Consider the following 14,842-nt stretch of genomic DNA (forward strand, 5'->3'; position numbering starts at 1 on the left):
GTTCGGCCGCACGCGACGGAAGCACCCCGTCACGGCGGGTGGAGCGAACGTTCACGTCCGCGGCCCGCCGACTGAGAGGATGAGCACGACACAAGTTCCACTAAATACTAGGAGTAGTACTACTACAGGGTATCACAAATAGTTTGCAGGGTCAACTATGATTTTCTATGGTGTAGCGTAAAAGCGCCAATCTTAGTGACTCGCACTAGGCCGCTAGCACGTCAACTGTAGCGTCAGCCACTCCATCCGTTAGCGAATTTTCTACGCCATGACATGACCCCTACCACCACCAACACCATTGAGGCCCCCGCCCCCCATTGACGGCGGCAGTGCGTACAGATGGTTTCAACTCCGTTACATGTGATGGATTCTTCGGCTGATTGCATGTGAATGTGATACGATCGCCCTAAATGATTGCACGATCGATCAGGTGGCCCTAGGAGAACCAAGCCACGTACAGTACGTACGGTCCTCGCCGCTGCTACCCACAGTAGCGGCTAGCCTGGACAGACGGACGGACGGACGTAGCATGTTCGATCCGGACAAGATAGCCTGGGTGTGGGTCACTGGGCGTGGCGATCAGGGACACGGGTGACCGGCCCTCGCCCGCGGCGGCAGGGCGGACGGACGATGAAGACGTGCACGTACATCAGCATGCAAATCCATCTATCCACCCGGGGGAGCCGGAAAGCCTGGACGGAAGGAAACGTTGCGACAGCTGCCGGCCGGCCGATCGCGAGCGGGGACGTGACCTGCCTGCTTGTGCTTGATGATGGACGAGACCGTGCGTGAGGGTGATGAGTGCGCGTTTCGCTTGGTGTCCGTGGCCGTGAGCGCCGACAGATCCATGCATCCTACACCTTCGCACACGTTTCGTTGGATGGATGGCTGGGCGGCTTGCATGAGCAGTGCGCGCCGATTGACTGACGGGCGAACACCCAACTGCGTCACATCGGAAGACTATTAAGACAACTTGTGAAAGGAAAAATAAATTTCAAAGAAATTGTTTTGAAGATCTCAGAGACGCAATAGTAAAAGAAAAACTCTTCCTATCAACCGGTGGATTTCTACAACCGCATCCACCATCTCTTCCACCAGACGCGTGTGTCCTGTGTTGGACAAAACCAACTTCGGTGATGCCGATGCAAACGTCCTAGACTCCGACGGACCAACTTCGGTGATGCCGATGCAAATGTCCTAGACTCCGACGCCCTACGTCTCCTCCTTGGTTTGGCCCCGAGCTCGAGCCCCATCCCTCGAGCAAATCCGCAGAGTTTCTGCAACAACGGCGTTGTTGTGATTAACAGCGACGTAGCTAGTGCAAATAGGCGCAATGACGAGTTTCCGCAACTTGGTCTATGTTTCAAAAAATTAAAACAAATATCTTTTGTTACAAAAGTTTTCTACAGCCTGACCTACGTTGCAAAAGTTTTTTGCAACATGACATTTGTTACAAAAGTTTCTGCAACACGATCCTTATTGCAGAAAATATTCTATAACAAATTCTATCGTAAAAAAAATATACAGACATTTTCGCAACATGCTCTTTGTTGCAAAAAGAAAATTGTAACATAATCTATGTTGCAAAGACCTGTCAGTCACTTTTTAACCCGTCAGCCGGACGCGTAGCAGCGTGCTTGTTTCTGCAACTGGAGCGTTGTTTCGGAATTTTAGGTGGTGGACGAAGACGATCGAGCTGGTGATCGAACGGTACGCGCGTATACATCGAACGGCTAAAAAGGTGATGGATGATTACTATAAATTCACCGATGGATGCCTAGCGGTCTCCATAGTAAAAACGTCGATAATCTATTTGCTCGGTTCATGGGGTATTTTGATTTAAAAATTTGGACATCATAGAAAAACACGTAAGCAACCTCCACACTTTGCATTCCTACGAGAAAACCCGAGCCAAAGCTTGTGGTGGCCGTAAGAGCATCTCTAGCAGACCCTGTATAATTACGACCTGCAAACGTGTTCTACAGTTTGACGAAGTGGGGTTTTACGGGTCGAAATGTTGCGCTGCAGACCAGAACCCGTATAATCAATCTGCATAATTTGAAATAAAAACATTCGCGGGCGAAATTAGAACCACAGTCATTGAGAGCTACATAAAACATGATCATACAAACTACATTCAGACTGCATCACTTACTAGAGGGGGCAGAGGTAAAGCACACCTACTGGAGCTCATCGGAGCTCACGAGAGCTACTAGCTATCCTACCGCACTACGCAAAATTGAGCTCACCGGAGTCGAGCTCATGCGGTAGTAGATGCGCAGTGCGCTCAGTCGTCGTCGTCGGAGGAGGAGAGCTCGATGTAGATGCGCTCCTGCGCAGTCGCTTCGCAGCGCCACTCCTCCACCTTGTGGCCGAAGGCGAGGGCCGACGTGACACCCTGCTCGTAGAGCATGGTGTCGATCTCCTCCTTCCTCCGGTGGCGCTGTTGGTCCTCTTCCGCCTCTCGTGCACTCCGCGCCAACAGCACGGGCAAAATGCTATCCGCCTCCGCCGGAGTGAGCAAATCCTCCGGTCCGACGACGGCCCCGGTACGTCGCTCCGGCAACGCCTCGGCCTCCGGCTCCATCTTCACCGACGGGAGCTCTTCGAGCTCCCTCTTCACCGGGGGGAGGGAGGAGCACGGGAGATCCGACGCCTCGACGGAGCTGCCGGAGAAGAGGCGGCCGCGCGGCGGTCGTACTCCTCTGTCTCGCGACGGAGGAGCGACGGCGGCGGTGTCTGGCCCCACCGCGTGTACCGGCGGGCGGCGCGCTTACGGGCTGCGTCGGATCTGACGCAACGAGCCCTCTCGGGGTCGTCGTTCCTACGGCTACAGGAGTTGGCCATCAAGGGCGATGGAATGGAGCGGCTACGCGGCGGATTGGAGACGCCGACGATGAGGTGGGGGGACTTTTCGCGACGGCGGAGGGATAGGGTTTCGACCCGCATCCAGCGGCCGAACCCGCATATATACCGGTCGAGCGCTCGCGTTTACGGGCCACCGTAAAAGATTTACGGATCAGGCCGCGTTTACAGTTTCTGATCTGGCAGGAAAAACAGCTAAAAAGACCTCGATGACGCCTAGAGGGGGGGGGGTGAATAGGCTATTTAAAAACTTCTTCAGATTTGGCTTGAACCTAATGCGGAAATAAATTAAGAGGGTACTTGTCAAGCACAAATCCTAAATGCACTAGGCACTGCAACGTGTATCAACAACACGATCTACCAAGATGGACACAATACAGTTACTAACAAGCACAAGTAAGTTACACAAACTTACTTGAGCTATATCACACGACAAGTAGGTGAACAACACAAGATACTAGATCACACTATATCAACACGATGTATCAAGGGATGCAAGTATGAACGTGTGGATATAGAGGGTATGCTTGAATGATTAATCTTGTGCAAGAAATGGCCGACACAATATAATGAGCACGAGCAATATGCAATGTATGTATGCTCAAATAACACAAGTAAACCACAAGTAAGGAGTTAGGGTTAAGGATAACCAAGGTCACTGAGACGAAGATGTATCCCGATGTTCACTTCCTTGGAGGGAAGCTAGTCACCGTTAGAGAGGTGGATGTTACCACGAAGGCACACCAACGCCACGAAGGCTAACCCTATTCTCCCTTTGAGATAACACCACGAAGGCGTTTCTCAACCACTAGTGGTAAGCCTTTGAGGTGGCTTCCAAACCCTCACAAACTTTTCCAGGGGAAATCACACGGATTGATTCCTCTCCGAAGAACTCCTACCGCCTAGGAGTCTCCAACCTCCAAGAGTAACAAGATCACGGGGAATGCTCAAAACTTGCTCAAATCACAAATAGCTTGGGTTGAGAGAAGGAGAGGGAGAAGATCTATCTTTTGATTGGAACAACTCTCAAAGGGGCTCACAAATGCTCTTGGGATCTAAGATTTGGAGTGAGCAAATGTGTGTGAGGTGGAAATGTGTTCTTATGAGGATAAGGCTGTGTTGGGCAACCCTCTCACGAAGTGGGAGGGGGGTATTTATAGTGGGGAGAGAAAAAGAGCCGTTGGAGGTGCAATAAGTCACACAGGGTCCGGACGTCCGACACTTGTTGGAAGTCCGGGCGTCCGACACTTGTCGGAAGTCCGGGCGTCCGACACTTGTCGGAAGTCCGGGCGTCCGCGAGGGTCCGGATGTCCGACAGGGGTCGGTCGTCCGAGACCTATAGGCATGACTGGAACTCTTCTGAATTGAACAGCTACCGGACGTCCGACAGGGGTCGGTCGTCCGAGGCCTGTAGATACGACTGAACCTATGTTGAATTTATCAGCCACCGGACGTCCGAAGAGGACCGGAAATCCGAGTTATACAGCTCAACTTCTACTGGTGGTAGGTTCCGGATTTCCGACGGGTGTCGGACGTCCGGCGCTCGGACGTCCGGAGGGAGCCGGAAATCCGAGTTATAGAGCTCATGTTCTTCTGGTGCAGGGCACCGGATTTCCGAAGCCTGTCGGTCGTCCGAGCCTTGACCGGCCCTCGGACGTCCGGAGGGAGCCGGAAGTCTGAGTTATATGGCTCAAGTTTCTCTGGTGCATAGTTCCGGAATTCCGAAGCTGGTCGGCTATCCGGGCCTCGGACGTCCGGAGGGAACCGGAAGTCCGTGTTATATGGCTCTGATTTCTCTGGTATAGGATTCCGGATTTCCGAAGCTGTCGGTCGTCCGGCCCTCGGACGTCCGGAGGAGGCCGGATGTCCGAGGCACTGGTTCTGTTTTCAGATAACAGCAGAGCAGTGGAGATGTGGTCTGAACAGAAAGTGAAGATGTAGTTTGAGCAAGTTCATCGCAAAACCTGTGATCCCCTCTTAATAGTGTGGGATCCCTAAGGACTCAAGAATCATAAAAGAGTATTGATGATCCATACTTGAGTGTATACTTTTATTCGCTGATCATCACTCCGCACAACTAACGTCAAAGGAACTGATACCTTTGAGTTAGCCCTTTCACCCGAGCTTGATGTTGTTGTTCCTTCTTGGCTCAAGTTGAAAGCAAGACATGATGAAGTCTTCAAGTAGTTTTTCCATACACAATGTGGAAAGCCTAGCTTATGTATTCATCATCATTTGTCCACCATGTGAACATCCACAAGAATCAAGCATGAAGTTCTCAAGAATGCTTATCTTGATCTTGTCCTGTCCACCATGTGAACACCCACACGAATCAAGCATGTAGTGCTCAGGAATGCTTATCTTGATCTTGTCCTTGTTAGCACATGATCATTGACAATAGTTTCAATGATATATTCGTGCTGATCCGCTTTGAACTTGCACACCACAATCTTGATGACGATCACCACTTGACGTCATCCTTCATGGGTTGTATGAGATCTTCCTTTTGACGCAAGCCCAATGGAAGGACACCTAACCCCCACACAGGAGTCTCACAAAGACCATGGGTTAGTACACAAACACGTAATGGACAATGCTTACCATACCATGGGATCACTTGATCGCCCTCGGTACTTCTTGTACGCTTTGTGTGTTGATCATCTTGATTTACTCTTTGTCTGAGATCTTGACAATGCTTACCATACCACGGGATCACTTGATCGCTCTCGGTACATCTTGTACGCTTTGTGTGTTGTTCATCTTAATTTACTCTTTGTCTGAGATCTTGATCAACCTAGTGTTTCTATGACCATTCTTTGGATAATACCTTGAATAACATCTTGGTTATCATATAAACTCCTTGAACCCAACAGATGGACTTCAAGAAGTGCCTATGGACAAATCCTATAAATATAACTTAAAGCAACCATTAGTCCATAGTAGTTGTCATCAATTACCAAAACCACATATGGAGATATATGCTCTAACAACAGCCCAAACCCATATAGTCGTCGGAATTTACAATTTCGACGATTATACGGGATCTGCTAGAGTTGCTCTAATGCACACATACGTTTTGCCACTTGTCACATACACAAGTTTTTTTTATACTCCCTCTGTCCCGCTGCCAGGGCTTACTGTGGGTCTGAGTAGTTGATTTCACTAATCAAATATGTGTAACATGTCACCAAATATATCATCGGGATTCATATACAACTAATTTGTCTAGTCAAATTACTGATCTAAAATTACGTTTGAGCTCTACACACTAGGGGCAGTACTCCCTCTATTTCAGTTTATAGGTCCGACTCGTGTATCTAGATCGTCAATTTGACCAACTTAATGAAAGACATATATTACAAAAAATATATCATTATAAACTTTAGATGTTCTATTTTTCAATGATATAATTTTTATGTTAACCAATATATTGTATATAAGTTAAATTGATGATCTAGGTACACGTGCATGCCTTATAAACTCTGACGGAGGGAGTAGTGATATATTTTTTGTGGGCTGTCTATAATGTCCCACCCGAGTAATCACGTCAGCCTTTACTATCTTTGTGGGTTGTGATAAATTCTTTTTAGGGGAGGTCCTATATGGAATTTTCTATTTGCCGCATTCCACGGCACGGAGTTGAGGCTTCGTACACGGAGATCGAGCGATCTTTCTAACTGGGCCGGCTCATTCAAGCGGAACATCTTCAGTCATTTTTGCTGGTTTTGGAAACCTTCTACAAGTTTTCTAAACTGTTTCTTATTTTTATTTTTTGTTTTCAGTTTTTGTTTCAAAAAATGTTTTGGATTTTCAAAAAATGTTTTTGTTTTTTTTAATGTTCTAATTTTAAATAGTTGTTGTTTTTCAAAAACATTCATAATTTTAAAATATGTTCAGTATTTTCACAAAATGTCCAATTTTTAAAGAAAATGTCCGGTATTTTCAGAAAAACGTTCTATCTTTTAAAAAATGTTACAAATTTCGAAAAAAAACATTTTTCAAATATGTTCATATATTCAAAAAATATTCTGGATATTCACAAAAATTATAACTTCAAAAAATGTTGTTATTTTTGGAAAATGTTCAGGATTTATAAAAAAATGTTCTTTTTTCACAAAATGTTATTGTTTCCTTTTTCCTTTTTTATTTTTTCATCTTTTTATTTTTGTTTGACATTGCCTAAATTTTGTTTTGAATTTAAAAAAATATAACTTTGTTTAAAATTTTGTTCACCATTTATATTTAAATGTTCGTGTCTAAAAAAATAACTAGGATTTAAGAATTGATGAATAAATATTTTCGTAAATTAGTGAAAAAATGCTTTTCTTTTTTAAAAAATTTGTTCACAAATTGAAAACTCGTTCATATTTTGTTCATCAATCTAAAAATGTTCTTGATTTGAATATGTTCAGGAATTTTAGAAAATGTTCTTCGTTTTGTGAAAAATGTTTCCCTTTTCAAAAAGTCTACATAAGTTTAAAAAATGTTCATTCTTCAAAAATTGCTCACAAATTTTCGAAACGTTGTTTCAATTTTTTTCTAGTATTCAAAAACCTGCACAATTTCTCTAAAAAAAATTCCCATTTGAAAAAGGAACATTTTTTGAAAAGAGGAAGATTTTCCAAAAGAATGGTAGATTTCTTGAACAAAATAGTCTCATTCTAAAAAAATAAATTTTTTGAGTGCAAATTTTCGAAGTTTTGTTTTTTCTTGAAATTTTGAAGAACAAGATAGTAAATAAAAATAAATAGAAAGTAAAATAAATAACAGAAAAACAGAAAAAGAAAAAGAGAAAAAATAATCAGAGAAAAATAAAATGAAGTACACTAAAAAATGAAACAAAAAACATATAAAGTAGGAAAATCCTGTAAATACTAGTCTAAGATCCTTCCAGAAGCTACCCAAAACTGGCCGAGAACCTTATAGAAGGGTCCCAAAACTGGACACTGTAGCTTGGGCATTCTCTTGTAATTGGAGCGGCCCATTTCGATCTCCAGTTCGTCCATCTGTGTGTGAACAAGCGACAACGTGTAGCAGAGAGCAGCAGATAGGAGTAGGATTTCCTATTCAGCACTGCAGGCGCCGGTTTATTTGGTATTCAGCTAACCGGCGCGTGCAGCCATGCTAACTGGGCTCGGCCCATTTACTTTCGCGTGTCCATTCAAAAATTAGAAAGTAGTAGGGTTCGTACCAAGGAGCTCCTGGAGGAACAAGCGACAATGTGTAGCACAGAGCAGTAGATAGGAGCGGCATTTCCTATTGAGCGCTGCATGCCCCCGCCAAGGAGCTCGTGGTCCACTGCCAAGAGTGGTAACCACGCCATGGACAAGTGATGTGCTTAGATACGTCATTTTTTCCCTTATCATCATTTCTTCTGTTTTCTTGTTTTTTCATTTTACTTTTTTTTTCTGTTTTTAAAAATTGACGAACTTTTTCTTAATTCAGTGAACTTTTTAAAAATTTCATAAACTTTGTTTTCAAATTTGATGAACATTTTCAAATCCAATGAACTTTAAAAAATGATGAACTTTTTGCAAGGTTGATGATTTTTTCCTTTAAATGTGGGAACTTTTTTCGAAATGGTGAACTGTTTTCAATCTTGATGAACTTTTTCAAAATTCAGTGAACGTTTTTCAAATCCAATGAACTTTTATTTTTTTGAAAAGTTGATGAACTTTTTTAAAAATCTACTGAACTTTTTTCAAATTGATGAACTTTTTTCAGATTTGATGAACATTTTTCAAAAATCGATGAACTTTTTTTTGAAATTCGCTGAACTTTTTTCAAATGGATGAACTTTTTTCAGATTCGATGAACTTTTTTTAAAATCAATGATTTTTTTGAAATCCGCTGAACTTTTTCAAATTGGATGAACAATTTTCAAGTTTGATGAACTTTTTTTCAAATTTGATGAAAGTTTTTAAAAATTCATGAACTTTTCTCAAATTTGATGTTTTTTTTGGAAATTGATGAACTTTTTTCAAGTTTGTGATTTTTTCTTCAAAAATTATGAATATTTTCAAATTTACATTTTTTATTCAAATACGTAAAAAATCTACTCCCTCCGTTTCGGTTTATAAGTCATATTACGAAAACCAAATAGTCACAAAACACTTAGGCACGGTGCATTAACTTTCATCTTGTTTTTTTATTTTTGACATGAATAAAGAAATCATCGAATAAGAGACATGGGGCGTGTATGTTTTTAGTGACTTGAAATTAATTAGCACGACATGCAATGCTCAGTTCATCGCATGCAATGGTATTAATTAGTAAAATTACATTAATTTTCTTGTTTTCCTCTTCATCTTGGTCACGGTGCGCAACCTAAGATGACCTATACGTCGAGACGGAGGGAGTAAGTGATAGAGGAGACGAAATAGCACTACCCCATTGTTCTTATAAGGTTATCGCTACTAGCGATCCCAATACTCTAGTTGGTGTAATGGTTAGTTTTACTTCTTTTGTACCTAAAGACCTGAGTTTGAATCCTGGCAATAGCCTAGGTTTTTATGTTGGTTTCGACCTATTATAGGTCCCTTTGATGCTGGTTCCTGGGCCGGCCCATCAGGTGGATCGCGCGGGCGCCAGGTAGCTGTTCAGGCGCTTAAGGCGCGGAACAGGAGTTCCCCTCCCTTTTTTGAGCTCCTATATGTCATAATTTGCGGCAAAAGGAGGACGGACCGATTGGGCTGCCCATGGCAGACACCATCGGTACTGTAGCGCAACAGGCAAAAATAAGGAAAAACGAAGCGAGCTCCACAGGAATTGAAGTGCAGACCTCATAGTAACGATGTCTTGTTGATTGCCATGCGTGCTGATGATTCCAAGCGACCGATTTGCAGCCCTAATATCTAAGAACTAACAACCTTGCTAGAACTCTAACACTTTTCAATTTGATTCAAACAAATCTTGGAAATTACAAACAATTTTCTAAAAGGTAAGTAATGTTTCAAAGTTCAAGCATTTGTCAAACAACGCGAACAAATTTCGAAAATCCAAACATTTTTTTGAATACGTAAAATAAAATAAAAATAGGAACATTTTTTGAATTTTTTGAACAAAAGTTGAAAGCATGAACATTTCTGAAAATGCGAACAATGTTTTGGAAAACATGTTTGAAAATGGGAGCAAATGTGAAATTTCAATTTTTTTGAAAATGTGAACAAATTTCAAAACGTGAACATTTTTTGAAAATCAAGAACAATTTGAAAAAATGGGAACAAATATGAAACGCCAAAACTTTTTAGAAAACTTGAACAAATTTGAAAACACGAATATTTTTTGAAAATCACAAACAAATTTTGAAACACGGGACAAATTTTGATAACACAAACACAATTTGTATATTTGTTGGAAGAACGAAATATTTTTTGTAACCTGAAAAAACCAAACATTTTTTAAAAAGATGAACAATGTATTGAATATATTTAACTTTTTTTGAAATTGCAATTTGCCTAAAACAAAAATAAAAGAACGAAAGAAACCTAAAAATGAAAGCGAAAAAATGCTAAAAAAAAAAGAGATGATAGTCGACCTCTTGCACGTATAAGACACTAGCGTTGTTAAGCCCGAGTGGCTAGGAACGCACCTCCACGAGTGGGAGGTTTGAGGTTTGGTTCCTCGGTCTCTTCGTTTCTTGAGGTATTTTCTCTGCAGGAAGCATTTGTTATGGGCCGGCCCTCGAATGATCGATTGGTGTGCTAGAGGTCAACACTTTGCCACAGAATGCGACGAATACATTTTTTTTCCTTTTTAGCGCTTAAGGGGCCACATACAGATAAACCAATATAGGACGCCTAATGCATTCTCGCTAGCACCTACGTGGGCCTTCAGCCCATGTTCTCTCTTCCACGTCGTTTTTGGGAATTAGCAGGGCAGAAGCACGGCAGCACGCCTATTTAAGTGCTCATTACTGAATTATTTGTTGACCATTCATTTGTTATTTCCGGTTGAAAGATGTGATGAACAGATATACATGGAGATGAAGAAGTATAAACATTGATTTTTGGGATTACATTGCATTGCTAGACAATAGAAGTTGCATTGAAAGATTATATGGTATACAGTTGAAAATAGTAAACGTCTAGTGAAGTGAATCATGGGTTATGGATTTTCAGGGCGGTTTGCTTTTACTTTCATGCCTCACTTCATCCATGTCACTCTGAAAAAAGATAAAGGGTACGCGTAAATTAACATGGCAGGGTTTATTGTCAGGAAGCAATGACAACACTAAGTTCACTGATTGTGTTACAAATTAACGCAAACGAAGATATAACTTATAGAAAACATATATGGAATGATAAATATTTGAACCATCTACAATGTGTTGTGGATGTCAAGAGATGAAGAAAATGTCTTTGGAGAATAAAATATATAAGTCAAGTATATCCTTTCTATGTCTAGAATGTTCAATAAAGCAACAAAAGATCATGCTAGCAAATCGAAAATGCCATGAAATTTATTGTCTTGAAATAAAGAAAGAAAAAAGAACTAAATATGTCATTACAAAACTAAACCTACTGAAGCTGACTGAAAGATGTCTTGAAAGAAAACACATACGTACTAAAGCGACGGATACACACACACACATATATATATATATATATATATATATACATATATATATATATATACATATATATATATATATATACATATATATATATACATATATATATATGTGTGTGTGCGCGCGCGCGCGCGCGCATATTTAAGCAAATGGGAGATATACATTGGCTAAACATTGGATGATAAAGATGCACAAAGGAATAGGCAGTTATGCATTGAAGAAGAATATTAGTAACTCCCAAGTCGTGTACATGTAGTCACTATTTAATCTCTTGGCATGCTGATAACTTCCACTGAATCAAGAAGTTATGATCTTCTTTCTCAAGTGTCATATTTTCATATTATGCACGTAATGCAAAAGGATTCTGCTTATAGTAGAAAATATAGGGAAAAGGGAACATATTCTTTTGTCTTACGACCTTCATATACAAATCGTGTATTATTTAGATCTAAGCAGTCTATTAAAAATAAGATAAGTCATGCTATGGTTTCGAAAATTTGATACATGAAAATTAGTAATACAAGTTCAAAATTGGCATTCTAAGAAGTATTAAGCATAGTTGCGAACCGATCTAAAAATCCTAATTTATTCAAAAATACCGGTCTAGGAGTATATAAGGGTAGATACACTTTTGTGGAGAATTAAAAACGAGAGTAAAAGAAAAGCTGAAGAAGAAAGACGAACGACATTTCAAGGCATCAATTTAAATAGGATTCATGATGCCTAATCAACATTTAAGCATAGTTCCTCTCCTCCCTCTTCTAATCTCCCCTAATAATAAAGCGTCCAGTGCTTCTGTCGTCCGTCGCGCATTTTTGCAAAAATATCTCTCGATTTTCCGGTAATCAACCCGCGGTACGTTTTAAAGTGATACAAACACAAAAACGTTTCGTTTTTGTAGAAACTCCCCTGTAGTTTTCGGAATTCAACCCGCAGTCCATTAAACAAACACATCACGCCAGATCCACTTCCTCTTCCTCACGCATGCACGAGCGCACTGCCGCCGCCGCCACCACCTTCCTTGCAGAGTCTGCGGCCAAAGGAGGAGGACCTCGAGGCAAGGCCACTGTCGCACACCCGCATCTGCCTGCTATAGCTCTAGAGCGTTCACCGGCTAGGACTTCTTCTCAGCCGTCTCCGCCTGCCGTAGTGCCATGGCGACCGCACCGGTGGGCAGGGACGAAGATGGGAACCGGAAGAGGAGGAAGCAGCAGGGTGGCTTCAAGACCATGTCGTTCATACCAGGTGAGCAGAGCACGTACCAGCGGTTTTACTTGCATCAGCATTTGGTATCTGCAGATTCATTCGGGATAATCCGAGGAAACAAGCGAGCATTGTAGCCTCGTACAGTTCGATTTGGGCCGCATCCAGGCAAAGATTATGAGCTACATGTGACCTTTGTATGATTTATTTTTTCTGTATGCAAAGACCTACGCTTCTCTCTCTCTCTGTGTCCTTGGAAATCTGGATCAATTTTCCTAGCCGTTGGCCAATAATTTTGTTTCGTTCTAGGTTAAAAATGTTTCGGATTTACATAACCCCCCTCCTTGGCTTATCCATTCCCGTCGAAGGGGCCTTCTCGCCGCTTCTCCATCGGCGGGCTCCCCACCGGCACCTTCGGGATGACCGGCATCGGCGTGTAGAAGGCGGTGGTCCTCGAGATCGTCATGACCTTCGGGCTGGTGTACACGGTGTACGCCACCGCCGTGGACCCGAAGAAGGGCAGCCTGGTCACCATCACGCCCATCGCCATCGGCTTCATCGACGACGCCAACATCCTGGTCGGCGGCGCCTTCTCCGGCGCGTTCATGAACCCCGCCGTCTCCTACGGCCCCGCCCTCGTTAGCTGGGAGTGACGATGGAGGAGATCCTCACCGACGGGGGTCACCGGTGTCGAGGTGGGTCTCTCCCGACGCATCCTCTTCCACTCCCCACGGCCTCACCCCGGCGCATCCTCTCCCCCTCCCCACGGCCTCGCCTCGACGCATCCTCTCACCCTTCCCACGACCTCTCCTTTCCGCTAACCCGCCGGTCTTCCCTAGATCGACTCTGCCTCTAATCGGGTCAACTCAACGGCTGGGGGCGGAGCTGCGACGGCGGCTGGAGTTTGCAGGGGATGAATTCGTACGCACTAGGGGCTGGGCAGGTCGGCGCGAGGCATGGGTTGCCGGTGATGACAAGGAAGGCTGGAGCGCGGCTTTTCGGGCAGATCCGCATGGCATCTATGACTTCTGGGCAAAAAGAGATAGGAAGGTGAGGGAGAGAAGGGAGAAATGATGGGCAGTGCGGTGGCCTAGCCACGAACTCACAGGAGCGGGGCGACGGTGGACGGGCGCGGGAGACGGAGGGATCCAGTGTGGCGGCTTGGAGTCCTTGAATATTCAGACTCATCATGTTCTTGTTTTCATCGTGCAGGTGTTGTTCATCTACAGGAAGGAGAAGAGGAAGGCGGCAATGCTGTCGGTCGTTCTGGTGAAACCAACCAGGCCAAGGGTGGCGCAACACGGGTGGCGCATCCACTCCGGCGAGTACGAATGAGGCCTTGACCACCAGGTAATCCATTCATCTCCCCTCTTTTCCTACCTCCCTTCAATCTGGTCCTCATTCGCCATGTTCTACAGCTGCAAAAATCGCTCCTTTTCCAGGTTATTGAGTCCATCTCAAGCCCAGTGCTTAGAGTGCGATGCACAAGTGCGAAGGACGGGAGGGCCATGGGTGCTCAGGTTCTAAGATTGGAGTGTAGAGGGTAGAGGATGAGGAGGACGCGGGTTCAAGGAGTAGTGCTGGTGTTCGATAGAAGGAGATGGAGAGGTCGGGATACACGTGATGGCAAGCAATTGATCATGGGTTCCCTGCGCTTTTGCAGCAGTGCCTGATTCACCTCGCATAGATCTCCTAAATAAAGCGCCTGATTGCACGCGGGCCTTTCTTGCGAGCCTGCACCACGGTGGCCCAAATTTATTTTCATGATGCACACGTCCAAAAATTTGTGGGTAAGCTTTGTATACTAGTGCTTAGACACACGATCTCAATGTACGGTACGCTAGATCGACCCTGTCCAGATTTATTAGATTTGGCTCCCAGTACGGATGTCATGCAACAGTCATCAACTGATATGAAGCTCGCTAGATTAACTCGCATCTGATTGATTCTGTTCAGATCGACTATGCTTAATTCTCCATATCGTCCAGCAACATCAATTAATTGATATGAAACAGGCTAAATCGATTAGGTAGCACATATTCAACGGATTGATGATTCTCTCTATTTTTAAGTATCATTGATCTACATCGTAGCTTCCCAGGCCACGTTCATAGGCGCTGCGTGTGTTAATTACTTATTGCAGCGTCTGTTTTCATTGGAGCAAAAGAGTGTTTCTTAAATATTTGTTCGTGTTTTCATCAG

At 43.4% G+C, this 14,842-nt stretch overlaps 1 pseudogene; it reads left to right on the forward strand.

Moving 5' to 3' along the window:
• Window positions 1-12,591: 12,591 nt before the first annotated feature.
• LOC123408581 lies at window positions 12,592-13,293 on the forward strand (annotated as a pseudogene).
• Window positions 13,294-14,842: the final 1,549 nt, after the last annotated feature.

Source organism: Hordeum vulgare, chromosome 7H (assembly GCF_904849725.1).
Source record: "Hordeum vulgare subsp. vulgare chromosome 7H, MorexV3_pseudomolecules_assembly, whole genome shotgun sequence".
NCBI classification, from domain to species: domain Eukaryota; kingdom Viridiplantae; phylum Streptophyta; class Magnoliopsida; order Poales; family Poaceae; genus Hordeum; species Hordeum vulgare.